This window comes from Akebia trifoliata, chromosome 16 (genome assembly GCF_017979445.1).
Source record: "Akebia trifoliata isolate Shusen 1 chromosome 16, ASM1797944v1, whole genome shotgun sequence".
Taxonomy (NCBI): Eukaryota; Viridiplantae; Streptophyta; class Magnoliopsida; order Ranunculales; family Lardizabalaceae; genus Akebia; species Akebia trifoliata.
Genome location: NC_141390.1, coordinates 17,243,622 through 17,263,468, shown reverse-complemented (window position 1 = coordinate 17,263,468; position 19,847 = coordinate 17,243,622). Strand labels below are relative to the sequence as shown.

Genomic DNA, 19,847 nt, shown 5'->3' with positions numbered 1-19,847 from the left:
TGCTATAATTACCCTGATAGGTCAAGGGCAGTTACAACCGATCTATCAGGTCGTGCGTTGTCACATATGTCCTTTTAGTGATGGTGATGTCACACCTGTTACATCAGCCATAAGTATTTCGAGTTGTAATTAAGCTCGGTAGTTCTTATATACTCTGTGGGTCGGTAATTATTTCCCTTGAGTGCCACGTGTTAGTAGCTCCGAGAATTACCCTCCACAGATGCTATATTTTTTGGCAATTTCATAAATTAGAACAGTTTCTTAGGCTTAAAATTTGAAGGCTTTGAAGATTTCCATTAGAAAGTCTCTCTAATTCAAAGTTTTGTATCTGTAGACAAATGAGGTGCGGCCGTGATCCTATCCCATTTAACCAATCTGCTGTAGGGGGTTGAGATAAATATTTAAAATGAATATTCAAAACCCTTAACCATTTTAATTGGCATAGATTTGATCCCAAATTTAGAACAAACTTCTCACTTTCTTCTAAATAAAACCCTCATATCGTTCGCAACAATTTCAAATTGGTTTGCTCGGATATGAGGAGATTCATATCTGTGTTCCTTAAATTAGTGAAACAAATCCTTGTGCTACATCAAATCCAACATCCTCAAAATACAAACAGAAAGAGAAGAAAAAAATTGCTGAGAAGGTTATCTTAGAATCTGAAGAGTACTCGAGTAATCAGGTTGATGACGACCAGGGAATCTTAGAGAACAGATCAGGCTTCAGAGGATCAATTCAATCAAGAGATCAAGCGGGCAGCACAGTTGTAGAAACTCTTCAAGGTAAATATAAAGCTTCTTATTCATAGTATTTTGAATTTATTGACATGGTGTATCCCTTGGTTTACAGATCTGTGTAACCATAATTAGCTTAGAAGTCTTACTATTGTTTCTTCATTTTGTGGGCAGTGACATTACATGGCATTTGATCAATTTTTTTCTTTTCTCAATTTGTTTCATGGCTTTTCACCTTGTGCTGGTGTACTAGAAAGAAACTTTTTTTTGATAAAATCTGATTTCATAGATCTATATTTGCCTTTGTTATATGATTCATATGGGGCACTACGTCATATTTTACAAAAAACGACGGGCCAAAACCGTCGTTTTTAAGAAAAATTGATAGTCCCCGCCGTCGCAAGAGCCGTTGTAAATAACGATGTCGTTTTTAGTGAACGATGGTTGGCACGTGTCAACAAAGTGTCGTAAAAAACGACGGTCATGATTTGTCAAAATAAAACGACGGCCCAACCCCGTCATTTTGTTAGTCGAATTTAAATTTAATTAATACATATAAACGACGGCTTAAAGCTATCGTTTTTTGACACTTTTTTTTTTTCTTCCAAATTTAGCCACTATTGTTTGTCATTTTTAATATTTTTCACCTGAAAAGAAAATGATAATTTTTATTGAACAGAAAATTGAAATCTAACAAAATAAATAAATACACCAAAAACACAAAAATTTACATTTTTCAAATGGAAATCATTTTTTTTCAAATTTTACATGTGCAATCATAGTCCAACATGCCCCATTTTCATGGTGTCGATTTTAATCCACATCCCAATGTTTAAAGTAGTTTTCAAAAAATTTCTACCAACTTCACTTCACTTGACTTGTAGAAATCAAAACCAACGTCTGTCTTTCTTGGACGTGGAGACCATGGACGTCTTGGATGTGGGAGAAAAGTAACCATTGGTCACCCTATGGATGTACCCATTAACCTTCCACAACCTAGGAATCTGAGTAGCAGTGGCGGAGGATGTTGGTGTGCTAAGCTTGTCGCGTGTGGTGGCCGTCATACTCTAGCAATAGCTACATGGCAGACTGATGAATCAGAACAGCTGCTATAAAGTATCGAAATACTCAGATTGTGGAAGGTAAATGAATCAGAAGAATGAAATATATTTTGAACAGACTGTAATGGAACTAATTATATAATTTTCTGACTCTGCTCAAAGTTGTCTTTTAGAATGTCATCTGATTTATTGGTCTGTCTAAAATGCTCCTAGACAAAATTTGAACTCATAACCTTCTTTATAGAAGGATAAAACGAGAAACTTTTTATTTTTGTGTTACTAGTTTAGATGTTATGTGCCTCTAGTATCCCATGGGAAAAAACTTTGAAGCGAGTAGGACCCTTGAAAATTTTGAAACAACCCTCTCCATTGGTTTACATTGGTATTTCCAAGGAGGTATTCCAAATTTTGGTGGAAATCTAAGGTCATGAAATAAATACAAAATGCCACATATCTTATAACGGGGAGGGTTCCCTTCAAAATTTTGAAACGGCCTGCTCTGCTTCAAAGTCGGACTCGTTTCACGTGTGTGCATTTGATAGATAACAAATGTAGTCTCCTATCTATATATCTATTTATACTTATTTTGGGGTACTATTTCCTATATATATGGACCCCATATCTTGAGTGTTTCGATCCAATTACCCTCATCTACATGTTTTCCATGATGATGGTGAATCTTAGGAAGCACACATTATCATCAAATACTACCATTGACGGATATAATCCAAAATTTAATTAATTAAAAGTGGGGAGGTTTTTAATGTTATTGGTTTGATATGAACATGAAATTTAGGGCACATGCTTTTCTTTAACATCTTAGCAGTTTGAAGGGGAATATCAGTTTATTTGGAAAATTTGATTTTTTTGTTTTCTAGTTGCAGCATAATTCATGGAAGAACATTAACTTACAACAAGATGATCGAGGAAAAAAAAAACAGAATAAATAATTTTCAAATAACTTGGATTTAGTAAGTACCATTTTCCATATTTAAAAAAAAAAAAAGATGTTCATTGTAATTGTTCCACCATAGCAAACACACGTAGCAACTCATAAAGCTTAAAGACTCCCTGTCTCAAGGAGGAACATTGGACAAATTAGGTGTTCTAATTTTAAGCACCATTCCTGGTAAACAGGTGCCATTTTTACTTGATGCAACTTTCTCCACAGAAGCTAAATCAATATACAATATGTTTGTATAGGCTGAGAATTCTGCCTGCAAGCTTAGACACAATGAACATGGTTCACATTGTTGAGATACGTATAAAATCTCAACTATTAGATTTTGTATTTACACGGTCGAGTCAACAGACCCGACCCATGTAGCACATTCAAACTCTAAAGCTAATTCCCATGATTTTGTGTGAAAATTATTATGAACTCAACCTATATATGAACCTGATCGATTGTAAATCTTACTAAATAAATGCAGAGATAAAGATGTGAACTAAGACTTTGGGCAAGTCGAATTCGTTCCACAGGGACAATGAAGATTCAAGGATTCATTCGGATAAAAAGGCCAAAACAGAATTTAGAAACAAAAACAGATTAGTTTTAAAAACAAAACAGAGTTGTAGTAGAAACTAAATTGAAATCTAAACAGAAAATAAAGATTGAAATTCTAAGAGAGAGGGATTAGAGAGTTCAATGTAGCCTTTGCAAACCATCCACAATGCAGATTAATTCTGAATCTAACTCAATCCATGTGACAAGTCATTGCTCATGGATCGGAAAGTGGAGCCGTTTAATCAACGAAAGTAACTAAAAGTTATTCATGTAAATCCTAATCTGATTGAGATTGCTTAACCTATATTCCGATTCTTCACAGAGCGTAGCCATTCTTGAACTTATCTAAGTAATGGCTATCAAAGTTGAATCAGAAATATAAGCTAAAGGATCTAATCAAAGAAGAATTTACAGAATGTTTAACAAGATAAGCAAGAATAATGAATTTGAAACTATATTAAATGGATGGACTTGCTCTGGCATTATTAAACTCTCTAAGGAGATTCTAGCCACTCATTGCAAGATTCATAGTTGCAGCAAAAAGAAAGTAAAGAAGACAATAGATGAGAAGAAAATGTAAAATAGAAATGCAACTTGATTCCTTTCTTGAAGATCTCTCAAAAGATTTACAATAGAGCCAATGGTTTACTCTTGATGTTCTCACTACACTCAAAAGCTCACCCAAAGGAAAAATTACAGAGAATTAAAAAAATAAAAACAAAAAATTATGGAAGAAGAGAAGAAGAGAAGAAGAGAAGAGCCCTTTTCTCTAAAATCAACCTCCCAATTTATAATGTTCGTATTCGGGTAATCGGGGTGGTTTGGCGGATAATTCAACTCAAATGACCCAATCAGTTACAACCACCGAAGCTTCTAGAAGTTTCTGTAAAAATCTCGAAGACAAATTCCTCTAAATGACCGCGGCGCGGTCTTAGCTAGCCGCGGCGCGGTGACGTGGCCCCCAAAATCCTCGAGATTTTTCCGGATGCTTCCTTTTTGCTCGCATGTTGTAACAGTAATTGTTACACCGTTTGTTGGTTTCTGAATGTGCCATTTTTACCTGAAATTAGTAACAAACTATTGTTAGCCACATTAATTTGGGATTTAATAAAATTTATTATTATTTTAAGGGAACTAGTATTTATACGATGGTAATCTCGGTGAAATTACGGTCCCAAACCGAGATTATTGGGACCTTATCAGAACCTATGTATCAAAATTCCAAAGACAGCATCAAAATTTGTGATGACACTCTTCTAGACCTTTTTGTTCCTGAAATATGAAAAATCCTTAGAGTCATACTAAAGGGACGCTATCCAGTTTGGATAACAATCTTGACCGTCATGAATGAGAAACCTTTCACTCTCGTTCGAATAAGTGATGAAAAAATGTTCAATTATGACGTCATAGTTAGAAATTGATCACCATGACTTTCAGGCTCACCAAGCTGGTCTGGTTAGTGATCTTGTTAAAGCACTAGTTAGCTCTCATGACAACTGCTGGACCGTCCACCATTCTAAGACATGTATCATTCAGACCCAGGAAATTAATGGTCAAGGTGTGACTGTAAAGAGGTATAGGCATGAAGACAAACCTAGAGAAGTTAATATTCTAGCCACCATTCCACAAATAGCAGCAATCAATCTATCTGATGGAAGACCAGCTACAGAAGCAATCAAGATGCTGACTCTTGACAACCTAACCGCACTTGACAAATTGATTTGAGGACAAAATCACATACCAGACCTTCGTGGAGATCATGGAAGCGAAGAAGATAAAGAAGATGAAAAGGAAGTTCACATTGTTGAGATACGTATAAAATCTCAACCTATGTATGAACTCACATTATGCACATGACAAGGAAAATGCTGAACTGACTATGCTCCACGACACTGCACTCAATATTGTGCTGACATGACAGTGTCTTCTAAAGCTAAAAAATCTATTGTTCCAGGAACACTGCCATGTTAGCTCAATATCAATTGAGCACAAAATGCCAATATAGATCCTTAAAAGGAAAATGATACAGACACATACAATTGAGAAATACATGGAAGCATAACTACAAATAAAATTCCTAATTAATGCTATCCATAGCTCCAGTAAAGAGAAATAGTGTACAATGTGTTAGGGGGCATACCCCTAGATTAGTTTTGGTTTCTGTAGAAAACAGTAAATCAAGCCAATTCTGCCAATCAACTATAATAACAATAATGCTAAAGTGTATCATAACAATAAATTTCATCATCATCATCATCCATGCTTTATCCCATAATCCCATACTTGATCATAACGAGACATTAATGGGGAAAACCTCCACCATACTTTTCAATTCTGTACAACTTAAATATGAGGTCCTAAATTCAGAGAAACCACCATTTCAAGTTTAATTGATCCAATGTGTTTGTGTCTCAAAAAGTATCATTCAAAGATATGTAAGTTCAGTTGGTTCAATTTGTTCAAAACAGAAATAAAAGCAATTTTCAGCTGGTTCAATGAGTTTTAAAACAGAAATAAAAACAAGTTTCAACTTGTTCAATGTGTTCAAAACAGATATAGAAACAAAGTTAGTTGATTCAATGTATTTAAAATGGAAATTGTATCCTTGACATCGGTCAAACTCACATTTTCAATTTTAAAAATGCAGTCTCTACAATGAATTGGTCCAGCGAATTAGTTTAAGAATTTTACTAGGCTCAAATCTTGGATCTACCAATTAGTTTTGACCTGATCAATTATGATATGTATTGTTCCAAGTTAAAGGTGCTAGTTTGCTAAATTGGTTAGATGCTATGGGAGTTGATACCATGACTTGAATTCAAAATTTACCTCATTTACTGATTTCTAATCAAAAACTTGCTTGCTTATAGAAAAAGATGTATTTTTTCTGGATTTGATTTATTCTGATTTTGAAACTCAATAATTTTGGATTGATCTTTATTCAACTTGAATAAATTTAATAAAAGTATATGTATCTTTTGTTTATTTCCAACATAATATCAAATCAGTGCCCTATTGAATTATGAGATGGTTGATCCAAGATCGATCCAATAAGTTATCAAATCAAATTTAGCAGAACCCAGGTCCTTAATTTGGACCCAAAGATATCAGATCGAAATGGATCATATATTGAGTTTGATCCGATCCATTGACAGTTCCACTTACAAATCTGTTGAATGCCAAGTGTCATGAAGAGGTACGAGACAGACGTGGACAATCGGGGGACCACAACTTCCACGTTGATGGTCAAAGTCTAAAAAATTAAATTTCAAATAGACATTGGCAGCCTTTGGACATTTATGATGATCAGAGTGGCTAATGATGGACAGTAAAGGAAATACCAGAGTGAAAAATGGTGTGTGATCTATCTAAATATCATGCTGAGGAGTGTCTATCAAGTCACGATGTAGACTTTGGACATTTATCGAAATGAAGGTATGAGACTTGTAAATCATAGTTGTTTACACTAATGTGAGGATATTTGGAAAGATGAGTTTGAACATGACTTTGATAAAATGCTCATGAGACATCATGCAACAGGATTGCAACAACATAGATTACAACCAAGCCAGGAGTGTGGCACCTAACAAACAAACATAGCGATTAGATACCATGTCATAAACACACTAGAAAATAAAATAAAATAAAATAAAACGATTCTATAGCAACACCAAGATTTGCTAACACCACCTTAATTCATAGAAAAAAAGAAAAAACAAATTGTCATTTCAGGCCACCAATGCCAACAAAAGTATTAGTAGAAACATCAACCGATAGCACAGATTATCTCACCAAAACAAAGTGGCACACTAAACCATATTCAACATGTAGAGAAAGACACGCCTTAGTAAAATAATTCACATAATGTTCCTATATTTGTAGAGATATTAGCAATGTTGAACAGAAACTTAAAATTGCATCCCCTTAGAAGGAAAAAGTCATTGATTGTAAAACATTATGTATTGTCTCTCTATGTAACACATCTGCCCAACTCAACCTTACTAGAATGCTATACCTTCCAGATGAGAATCCGGTTGCTATTCGGCTTGATATATCTTTGAAGTTAGCTTTTCTAGCAGCTTCGAGCAAAGCTACGAATATCCCAGAAGAAAGAAGATATAATGTAATAGTAAGTGAATTATAGACACAAAGGTCATGTTTGCCAGTTCAAAATTTATAAGAGCTGCTATTGGCTTGGCACCCCAACTTGTACTAATTACACCCCAATTTCTTAAATTATTTATCATACCCCAATTAAAATTAAAACACACCATTCAAACATTACAAAGGTTTGGCTCAAATTATTATCTCAACACCAAGGATATGGGAGACCACAATATCTAATCCCATCTTCTTTTCCTTAAATAATACTTGATATAAATTATTTTTTTATTGACATAGATGAATGCAACTAGAAACAAGAGATCACTAAGGATGTTAATGCATCATATCTCATTCAAAATTCAATAGAATCTAATAGATATTTTTGGATTTGGATTGAGTTTTTAGGATGATCTCTTTAAAGTAGTTAATGAATCAAATCGTACCTAATATAAATATTTTTTTTTCTCTTGACATTATTCTTCTAGGATTACCCCCACCCAAAAAATAAAAAATAACTCTGCTTTTAACATTTTTGCATTTACAATTAAGCATCAAAACCTTCCAACTTTCTCACCAATCTCCACCACAAACTCTTCTTTTCTCTAAATTTCTCTCAATCCAAACATAGCATTAAGGGAAATTGTGAGAGGTGTGTAAAATTTATCAACAATTTGGAGGACATCCAAACACTAATAGGACTCATGTAATGATCAACCAATTAATTGAGTAGAAATTATATCTTTAATAAAGTTAATATTATCACATTGAATTCCAAGAGTTCTCTCAACACTAAAGGTCTTCATACCCATTGCAGCTTTAAGTCACTAATAATGATGATGAAGGAAGAAAACTAAGTATCAATTACCCCATGAAATTTGATATGAAATTTCCAAGCTAAGCACAACATTGTGGCTTGATAGACTGGCAAACCTCTATTGGTTGGCTAAGCACCTCCTTAGATGCAAATAACTCATTTTAAGAATAATATATTTTGTTAAAGCCATGATAAGATTTTTCAGCCTGTAACGCTGTTCTTAGTTTAATTATTTTGGCCAATTAAAATAGAAGTGCATTACAAGATGCCTGCAGAACATCAAGAGCATAAATATGATATATCTAATATGGCATTATAGTCCTTTAGTTAAATCATATATCAACCAAATAAGGTGAATCTGGTTACGAACAGATAGCGAATATAATTCAAAATCATAATGTTGATACCCAAAATCTTAATGGAAGTAAGTTTTGGCCAAGATCAGAACGAAACATTAACCCAAAACACTGAAACATTCCAGTTCTCAAGATGTTTCAAATTGTTTTGAAAAGATTCAACCAAGACTCTTTTGGTTTTTTCTACTAATTGAAACAATGCCTCAAGATTTTAAACCTTAAACAAATAGTAGAAATGCAAATTAATGAGCGAACCTTCGAATCAATACTGGAATCGCAGAATCCGTAACAGAACTTTGAGATCTGCGAAGAAATAAAAGTAAAGAAGAAATCTCCATTATTCAAGCAAAACCTAGCTTAAATTAAAGAAATAGATACAAATCATTCTCAAATGGAGAGAGAGAACTACCGCGCGAACCTCGCCTGGTTTCGTAAGTCCGAAACTCAAACTCGCGAGAAAAGAAATCGAAAATGGGATTTGTTAAAACTCTAGGGTTTTTTTTAGAGGAAGAAGAACAGAGAAGAAATCGAAAATGATTTCTAGGTTGTCTTTGAGAAGAAAATACAGAGAAGAGATCGAAATTTTGGTTTGGTAAAGGTTGCTGCGGCAATAGTAGTACTCACATTTTATTAACACCACACCAAACAATGTAACATTAGTAAACTTTGGTGTGGCAATAGTAATTTTTTACTAATTAAATGACGGATTAAATTAGTTGTTAATAAACGATTATTATAATCGTCATTAAGGGGTGAAAACCGTCGTATATAAACGACGGCTTTAGTCCGTTGTTTTTCCCACATTATTTAGTCATTTTTAACAGTTTGTGACGTAGTGATAGAGGATGTCGAACATGACTTTTACCTTCTCCCTCTTGCTGCAACTACTGACTTGGATGCGGCCCATGTCACTTCTGAAATCTTGTGATTTATAATGTCATATAAAATTAATTCTGAGTTTAGATTGTGTGGTAGAACCCTTGAGCATAATTTGATCATCGTAAATTCAACTGTTAACCATCTTATGGCAAAACTTAGCTGAACTTCATCCATTACACGAATTTGAAAATGTGTATGAACTATAAACACGAAAATCATTGACTTAGACTTCTAAGGATCTGTCTTGTCCTTTGCAGGTCTATAATTGTTCCTATATGCATCAGAGTTTCAACCAATTTATGGTGTAACTCAACCATGGCACTTGATTTTGTAGGGAGGAGTAATGTTACTGGACATTACTAACATTCACTGAGTTGCATACTAAAAATATCGGCATCATCATCATCATCATCATCATCATTGTTGTTGAAGCCTAATCTAAATTTGTCTTAATCCATCCATACCTTCTGTTATTATATGTGCATGTATCAATTTATGGTCTTCTGGGTCTTCTTCACTCTTTAATTAAGAACCTTAAACTAACAAGTTCAACTTTTTCTTAGTTTAACGTCTATTAGAGAAATTTCTAAATTTCAAGCAGTAGCCGATTAGTGATATTGAGATCCTCAATTTTTGTTAATGGTTCATAGTTACAAAGTCAGGTTTGGGAATAATTTGGTAGGTAGAACATTCAAAGAAAACGAAGACTGGAAAAATATATATTAATAATTATGATAGAAATATAAAAATGTAAGTTTATATATTAAAAATATATTATATTAAGATTCTTTATCTCATCAATCCTCATAGCCCATCCATAATTGAAGAAGATGTTCAGTCACATCTGTAAGTTTATGCTTGAATAGGTTCTCATGCTGATAAAATAGCATATTCAGCTTATAAAACTGATGGAATGGATTGGTAAGGTACTTTTTGGTACACTATCCATAATTACCCTCTGTGGCTTCATGGGAAAAATTAGATTTTGAATTGTAAAGCTCATTTGTTAAGTGCGATAGTTTCCAGAGGTACAAAGGAAAAAAAAACAGGCAGTTTCAACTAATGGCACATTCAAGGGAATTACTAAATGTCATTCTTCCTTTAGCACATTCAATATTTGCGATCTTTCCCTTAAAAACAACTTACAAAACCCTATCTAAGACTTAACATAAATGAGGTGAAATATTTTAACATATATCACTATTTCCACTGAGTCTTCAAAGTGATAACATGCTATGTCTTCGTCTCTAAGACTTAACATAAATGAGCGAAATGCCATGGCCTTGAACATCTTTTGAACCAGTTGAACATCTTTTGAATCCCTTAAGCTTTTATTTCCTTGAAATTTTGTCATCTTCCAAGCTGTTTAAGTAAAAATCCCTGCCTTTTCTACCAACAATCCTTCATAGGCAAACTTCAATCCATGGTTTTCACCCTGAGCCTTAACCTGTTGTTGAAAACCCTTGATATTTCTATCTAAAATCAGCTATTGTCGTCTTCTTCCCCCAAAATTCATATCACGTTCTTGAGATTTGTAAGTTTAGCTAGAAAATTTTCAAACAATGCTAGAGTGACTGTGCAAGCCACTACATTTGACAATGAGCTGACGTCGCGGTATGCAAGCACCTTGGATGCTTTTTACTCGTACCTCGAGGAAAATCATTAATGGTTCTGTGCACATCTCCACATATGTGTAGCATTTAACGCAGTGTCATAGGAAGTTATTTTAGCAATTTTCAACATTTTGAGGTTGAAGATGAGGTGAAATATTTTACCCGAAGAGATTGAAAATGGATGGGTTTGGGAAAATCCATCATTGATTTTATACCCAAAACAAGTAATCGTCTTTTTCTAACCCAAATTTCTATCTCTGTTTGTAAGTTAAAGTTGGTAGAATTTTCAGCTTTAAAATGAATGATTTTGGGAAATTCCATCCTCGTGATTCCCCTAAAATCCTATGTCGTTATTGAAGTTTAAAGGTTTAAGAAGATGACATGTTAAGGTTGAAGACTGAGGGTAAAATCAAGGGGTTCTCTATGTAGAAGTTGAAGAGGAAAGCATTTAGATTATTTATTATACTCTCCCCAGACAAGATCACCAAGGTCAAGGAGGCATTTCATTAGTTTAAAAACACTAGCGTATCTCTAACATTTATCAAAATGCAGAGGGGTATATCTAAATTACCCTTTTTCTATTTCAAGTGTTCAACCAGTTACTGATACTTGGCACAACTCTTGAAACCCCTTGGCCATAAGCATAGAATGGGTCAGATTTGTCCCAAGATTCAGGTAACCCAAAAATTGAATTTAGTGGGTTTAGATCCTTGGAGTGTATTCAAAGAAAAAAAAAATGGTCTAATATAATTTATGTTTCATGACCCAAGTCGGATACGGATCCGTCCTTAGATTTGCCCGATCCAAATTTATATTGCTTTGAAAACTATAAAGGTCATTTTTTTTTTTTTTTTTTTAATACCCTTGTTTTACGGTATGAATTTTTATAAAATGAGAGTGTAAAATGGTAAAATAGAATACTATTACAAGCTTGCAAAAGAGTATCATAGACTAAAAAATCAAACATTCAAAACTTATCCGATTTGACCCAACCAGGGTCGGATCAAGATATGGTATTAGTTAGTAGGATTCGAGAAAAAATCTTATCCATATAAAAATTCCAACTTAATTTGAATATGGATATAATACTCATGTCCCACTTGGGTCTGAACCATTTTATCTCCTACTTGGCAAAATGATCCGAAGTGAATACAAAATGACAACAATGAACTAGTTTGAACATCCTTCATGAAGACTTGCATTTGAAATAAGGTCATGTTTGAATACAATTATTCTTTAATTTGAAGGAGTTGTTTGGAGTTTCTTAGAAAATAGACTTTAGACATCATTTTTTAAATGATATTTATAAGAAAAACCTGATGTCTGTTCTTCGGATAAAAAAGTGTGTTAAAGATGGTTTATAGATATCGGATTTTTCAAATTGATGTTTAAACTTTAAAGATTGAACATAAATCAATGTCAAAAGTTCCGCACTTTTTTGCTCGATCCCTTCACTCACAAAAAATGCACTTTGGATGTCATTTTCTCAAAAATTGATGGTTGTTTAAAAAAGAAAAAAAAAAAAAAGTGATGTGTAAAGTATTTTTTTTGTGATAGTTAATTATAAAGTATCAACTGATTCTTTATTTACATTTAATGGTATCTGGTCATTTAAATAGAATCCCAACAGTTATATCTATTTCAACAAGCAATAATCCCAGATTTTACACACATCACAACACTACAATAATTTACCAAAATGCCATTTCTTGTTTTTCCCAACTGCAATACCTAGAAGCAATTCCCAATCATAGAAGCTGGCAACATTATCAAACACAATGCCACTGATCTGGATCAATAAAAATATTTAAAATGATTTAGCAAGATAACCCATAATTTGAGACAAAACAAGTCGAACAAGTCAATTTGATATTACGGACAATCGGACGAGATGAGAAATCCATGAGTCTGAATGATTGGATAAATGAAGAATATTAAGGGCTGGCTCATAGATCAAGTGGGCTGCCCGCTTCAAAGTTTTTTTCCACAACAAATAGGGACAGGATAATAAATAATAATAATAATAATAATAATGGTGAATTACCATTTCGTGAGCTGAAAATGAATTATTTATTATTCGAGCTAACTGTTCATTTTAATTACCAAAACATTAATGATCATGTTTTCGTTAAAAAAAAAAAAACCCAGAACTCTAACGAATTCGACGGTTTTAAAGTGAGTACCATTTCGCAAGTCTAAAGTGACAATTTCACAGGTTTAAAGTGACTATTCCTAATTAGTCAATTTAAACCTGGCCGAATTTGTTAGCTTTCAAGTTGAAGTAATTAAAATGAACAGTGAGCTTGGATTATAAATTCTTCAAAAGTTGAGAACTTTTTCGTAAATATCCCTAATAATAATCTTTTTTAGGATGAAGTGCAATCAGTAGTAAGTGATGTGCAACTTGTTGGTCCGTGCTCATTTTTGTGAAAACATGAATATATTGCAAGAAATAATAGCTTTGAAGGGACATTAAAAAAAGAGACTTGTTTTATACAGGAGTGATAAAATCCAAATGATACATAATTTACAACCAAACTTAAAAAGATTTCTGATCGACTAATCCTTCCATCAAACTGACAGTTAGGAAGATTTGGATTCCAAAACAAAACAAAACAAAAAAAATGTATCCCAAGGAAAAAGTGGAGTCATCCCTAGAAAGATATTTATTACTCATTTCTAGGAAATAAGCAATTTTCCTACTATCCTAACCATCTGTTTAATGGAGACAAAGAAAGAGATAACAAATTAATATGCAAACATTTTAAAGGAGGGTACTTACATCAAAATGAACTGCTTAATCTTTCCTCCAACTTCCCAAGTACTGCCCCTACAAATTATTCATCCAAGTGAAAAGAGAATGCTTTCATCCAAATCAACTATTATTAATGAAAATTTAAAACTAGAAAAACCCCAATAATAAAAAAAGCAAATATGCTAACCTTTTAAAGGAGGGTATCAAAATTGAAGTGTACGTACACAGTTCATTCTTTCCTCCAAGTGCAGCTACCATCTTCATCCAAGTCCAAAGGGAATGCTTTGAATTTTGGGCAGTAGAAAACCTTTAGGAGTCTTAAAAATGGCATTGCCTTTTGCATTCTCGGCCAGTCCTCCTCCAATTCGTATAGGCCGGAAAGGTATAAGACTTCCAATTTCCAGACAGTTGTTGTATTATTGTTGTTAGAAACCTCATCATCTCCAAAGAATTCTGGACTCATATGCCTGAGATATGTACTACCATAAATAGTAAGATACCTTAAATTGGGAAGAGAGGTTGGACTGAGCCAAATAGGTGTCTTTTCTCCTACTTCTCCTTTAAGATATAACTCTGAGAGCTGGTTAAGAGGTGAGAGTAGTTGATGACCTACGTTCCTTGCTAGTCGCAGTTGTCCTTCCGCACCATTGTTGTTGTCGTTGTTGCTTGGAAATTGTATATACAACCACTCCAATTGTGTAAGCTCTGACAACACCTTCAGCTCCCCTTGTTCTATTCCATCTTCTGAATCTATGGAAAACACAAGTTCACTGATTTGAGTCAATTTTTTCAACCCAGAAATGCGAAACCCCCCATCCTTGACTTTTGAATTCGCAGTAAAAGAGAATATACACAGTTGTCGAAGGTTTCCAATCTCACTGGGGAGGAATTCTATGCACTCACAACCTAATAAATCCAAGGTGCATAATTTCTCCAAGGATGCTATATTTTTTGGCAATCTCTTTAAATTAGGACAATTCATTAGGCTTAAAATTTGAAGGTTTTGACAGTTTCCAATAGAATCTGGAAGTCTCTCTAATCGGGAGTTCTCTATCTGAAGACAAACAAGATGCGTTAGTGATCCTATCCAACTCAACCAATCTACTCTTTTAAGAGTCTCCTAAGATGATAAATCCTTAAAACAAATAACCAAAACCCTCAACCATTTTAATTGGCCTAGCTTTGATTCCAGATTTAGAACCAACTCCTCACTCTCTTCTAAATCAAACCCTATTATTGTCCGCAATGATTTGAAATTGTTTTGCTCCTCGGATATAAAGAGATTCATATCTGTGTTCATCACCATACCTACTCGACGACTTGATTGCATTTGGATAGAGGAAAACTCCCCCCCCATCATTTATCCAAATAAAATTCTCTTCCTCTGCGACCCTTCTAATCATTTCTCTTACCATATCATGTACTCTAAACCAAACATTTTTTATCCCAAAAGACTCAAATTTTACAAGTAATAAACATCGGCTGATTAATTCTTCGAAATATTCTCTCCCAATATCATATGCAGTCCTTCCTTGTTTCCCTACTCGAACAAAGCCCTCACCAATCCACCAAGAAATGATATCTTCAGATCATATACTATAATCTTCAGGATATACAGCCAAACACAGCAGACATGATTTCAGATGAGAAGGAAGTTCATCATAACTTAATTGTAACATAGAAAAGATTGATTCACCTTTCTTATCCAATTCTTCGCTTAGGTTCTTAGATATTCGCTCCCATTCCTTGCTCGAACTTCCTTTATTTATCATCATTCCTCCCACAACCTTGATTGCCAATGGGAGTCCTCCACATCTATCAACAATCTCCCTACCGATATTCTCAAGTTCTGAATTCGTACACTGACCTCCGTCCATTGAAAATGCTGTTTTCATGAATAATGACCAACTGTCCTTATCAGAGAGAGGTCGTGAATGATGTGTGCGTGTCTCAGTGGCTCCCATTAAGCGAGCCACATCCACATCCCTTGTTGTGACAATGACACAACTACTGCTGTGAACTAAAACTGCCTTCAAACTTTCCCACCATAAACCTTCATCTAGTCTCCATACATCATCCAGGATAACCAAACATTTCTTCTTCTCCAATATGTCCTGTAGTTCCTTCAGTAAATCATATAAATTGATGTTCGAGAAGTCTTTGGGCCCGCCAATTTTTTTCAACATACTCTTGATTGACTCTTCAAATTTGAAAGTTTGTGAAACAGTCACCATCAATCCCACCCATACCGACTATTCCAATGATGTTCAACGGTGACCCATGTGGGTTTAAGACCCACCGTTTAATTTTCTTCACGTCTTCCTCCAGGCCTACTATTTCAGCATTTTTCATTAGAATTGGGTAAGTCGCCGGTCGATGACTTCCTAACTCCTCTTGGTCCAAAGGAATAGGAGGAGTTGTGTGGCGCCCCGCCGAAACGCTAACACAAATCCCCATGTCAGATCTCGAGGTATTATGTAGCACCTCGAAATTTCGGCATGGTCTCCTCTGTTTATGTTAGCATTCCAAGGCGTTCAACCTGCACCTGATAAACGACATACAATCCTGCATACATATACAAAATATAATACTAGCGGAAGCCTATATAAGTCTAATAACGTACGAATTATCAGAGTGCGGAAGAAGAAAATTTACGGGATTATACAAAATTTTCTCACTCTAACAAGAATCCTAACGCTCAATACAAATCTATAATACTCCTAGACAAATTGAGTATAACTCCAATACTTACCAAGTGACAAAGTCTGGCTATCTATTTGACCCACCAGATGATTCTCACTCGTGCTCTATACTTGTCTCGCCAAACTTTAGATCTGAAACTAAAAAAAATAGAGAAGGAAAGGGTGAGTAACAAGGGTTACCCAGTAAGGAAGCAACAATTTCTGCCAATAACCTCTCCTAACATGAACGAATAAACATACTGAATCATTTTAAAATAAACAAAATTTTACAGAAGAAAACTACGATTAACTGGTACATATAGCCAGGGATGAGCAACTAAACATTTTAAAACTCACATTACATCGATCAGCAGTATTCACTGTAACATTCTCTTTTTATACAAATCTAATTGATCAAATGGAAACAATAAACATTCATTTCATCTTATATATCAAAATAAGCAACAGATACATAATACACAATGGTGGAGTATTGGAATTAGAGAGTTGGGATTCACGACTGGATCGCTCCCAGTCGGGACATGATGTTACAATTCTTCTCTAGCTTTTAGTTCCTGATTTTGTGGCTGGTCGCTGTTTACCACGCTTGGTTGACCATTTATCCGGCTCAGGCTGGCCGTTTGACGTGACCGTAAGCAATGGGTCTCTTTTCGATGTGTTAGAACGTTCGACTACTATAGATTGTTAGTGATCACTGACTAATCATCTTCGTCTATGCCTATTAGGCGTACATGTGATTCCCAAATATACAAACCATTCGTATACGATCACCTTTACATTACAAGTTCACTGGTAAAGATAGAGAGGAATAAACCCGGATTCCAGTTGTGACTCCACTCTCATACGTGTCCCATACCACGTATGAGCTTGGTGGTCCCTACCGTACATCCCAGGATAGTACACCACTCCAGATGATATGACGCACTATCCCTTCAGGCATTCACAAACTCTTTAACAGCTCACAAAATAGCTACTTATATATATTATTTTCATTTGAAAACAAAAGAGAAATTAACAATACAAGGTTGAGAATAGATATCCAGTTTCCTACCATGCAAGTGTGCCCACCCGGCCTAAAATAAATAACATAACAGAGCGCCTCGCGCTAACAGAAAGTAAATAAACATGCAACCAGTAACATTATCCCTGGATATCCGTTCACCAACCTGCATACAACACAACAACGTAAAATGCAGACATCACCCCTCGGGTGTGACTCTGACATTTTACCATTTCATACCCTTTTTCCCTTTTTTTCGACTTTTACAGTTTTCAATCTCTTCATAAAATATCCATTTTCTGATATTCATCAACTCAATATGAGTTCATTGAATATTAAATCACATTTTTCAACTATACAATTTATTTCTATCAATAATATTGAAAAAAAAAATACAAATTTCATATCAAAACGGGATCCGAGCAGTGCACAAGACCCAATTTATGGCAATAACCCGTTAAAATACTCTACCCACGTATAATTTGTTAAAAATACAATTAAACATATCAAACATGCAATTTCTGGCGTGAATTTTGAAATAAACAAAGAATTCTATATTTCGAAAATACATCCAAATTTTTTCAATAAAATCCTAAATGAAATTTTCACAATCTATGATTATTAATAGAAATTCAGAGTTCCTTACAATCTCTAGGCGAAAGGATCAAAGCGTGTGCACGGAAATCGAGGCGATCGGCACAGAAATCGAGACGGACCGAACTTCGAAGCGGCTGATTTTTGAAATCGACCTGGTGGTTTTGAAGATCTCGATGTGCTTGTCTCTTCTCCCTTCTACGGCGAAAGGCGGTTTGACCCCGAAACCGATGAAAATCGAGGTCGAAGTTACGAAAATCTCCGTATCCAAATACGGCTGATTTTTGACGATATCGGGTGAAATAGAAAGTAAAACGAAGCAAGGTTGGGTGAGTTTTGTAGAGAATGAGGCTACGGACGTTTCTCCCTTCTGCGTCGGAAGACGGTTTGACCTCGAAACGGACGAAATCCGAGGTCAAAGTTTCAAAATTTCTGTATCCAAATACGGCTGATTTTTGACGATATCGAGTGAAATAGAAAGTGAAATGAAGAAAGGTTGGGTGGGTTTTGTAGAGAACGTAGCTGCGGACCTTTTTCCCTTCTGCGACAATCGTCGACGGCGAACCGTTTGCGAAGGATCTGAGATGGAAGGTCGAAGAGAAAAGAAAAAAAAATCGTTTTATATGTCTCGGTTGTATGGATGCGTTGGGGAAGATGGGTTTAAAAAAAAAATTAAATTCTTTTATTTATATAAAAGTTGGGACGAAATTGGTATTTTGTCAATTGTTTGGATCGTCGATAACTTGATCATTCGGACTCCAAATCTGACAAACGAATACTCTATTTTGCCTAATTTTTCATTCCGGATCTAATGGTATAGTCAATTTCTACAAATTATGTCTCCATCAAAAATTTACATTTTTAACCTGACGTGACCCCTAAACTTGATGTCATTTTCGTTTTTGGCGATAATTCGACTTCCTGATCTCCAAAAATGACAAATAAATAGTCTATGTTGAATAATTTTTCGTTATGAACCCAATGGTATGATCGAATTTTAAAAATTATTCCTCTAACAAAAAGTCACTGTTTTAGCCTGGTCCGACCCGGTAATCGAGGATTTTGCAACTTTTATATTCGGACTCACATTTGAGCGTGCTTACAGGCTAAACTATATTTTTCGATCATTTTGAATCTAATGGTGAGGTCAGATTCCATTAAAAATGATCAGAAATATCCTAAAATTTTACCCCTAAGTCCCACTTTCAATATTTTTCTCAAAATTTCACTATTTATTTTTCCTCGAGATACAAATCAGAAATTCGGGGTTTCACAAGTTGCAAGAAGGTAAGAACTCAACCTACCTCTATGAGTCTGTATTTCTTGATTTATCCCACCAAGCTTCTTTCCCAATCTATAACGGAATTTCCAAAATGAAGGAGAGCAATAACGCTTGAAGTTTGAGACCCTTTTTCTTCTTTCAAAATACAACTTGCAATCTAATAGAATATACTCTGCATCATATAGTAACTCTGTCAATTGTCCCACACAAGTCTTAAGAACTTCATTTTGGTCCTTCTTCCTTACTCTTTCTACTTGTTTGATGTAGTTCTGCATTAACATGAGCTCTTGATTCACGATCTTAAATTGCTTGTGGAATTCAAGCACATGGAAACTTTCATTTAGGAGACTTTCGACCAGTTTTTCTATGAGAATGTTTAGGATTGCATCCGCCATTTTCCTGCGCATTTTTTATCAAAATATCGCAATCTTTTAAAATGTAAA

General features: G+C 34.7%; 2 long non-coding RNA genes across 2 annotated transcripts; both read right to left on the bottom strand.

The window, feature by feature from the left end:
* Positions 1-1,475: 1,475 nt before the first annotated feature.
* LOC147382670 (uncharacterized) lies at positions 1,476-9,130 on the bottom strand. Its single transcript, XR_015173943.1, has 4 exons — positions 8,989-9,130; positions 8,835-8,882; positions 7,321-7,396; positions 1,476-1,814 (listed from the first exon to the last, which is right to left on the bottom strand). It is a non-coding gene; the product is annotated as an uncharacterized LOC147382670 (long non-coding RNA).
* Positions 9,131-12,679: 3,549 nt separating this feature from the next.
* LOC147382669 (uncharacterized) lies at positions 12,680-18,893 on the bottom strand. Its single transcript, XR_015173922.1, has 4 exons — positions 18,175-18,893; positions 14,014-16,666; positions 13,854-13,901; positions 12,680-12,860 (listed from the first exon to the last, which is right to left on the bottom strand). It is a non-coding gene; the product is annotated as an uncharacterized LOC147382669 (long non-coding RNA).
* Positions 18,894-19,847: the final 954 nt, after the last annotated feature.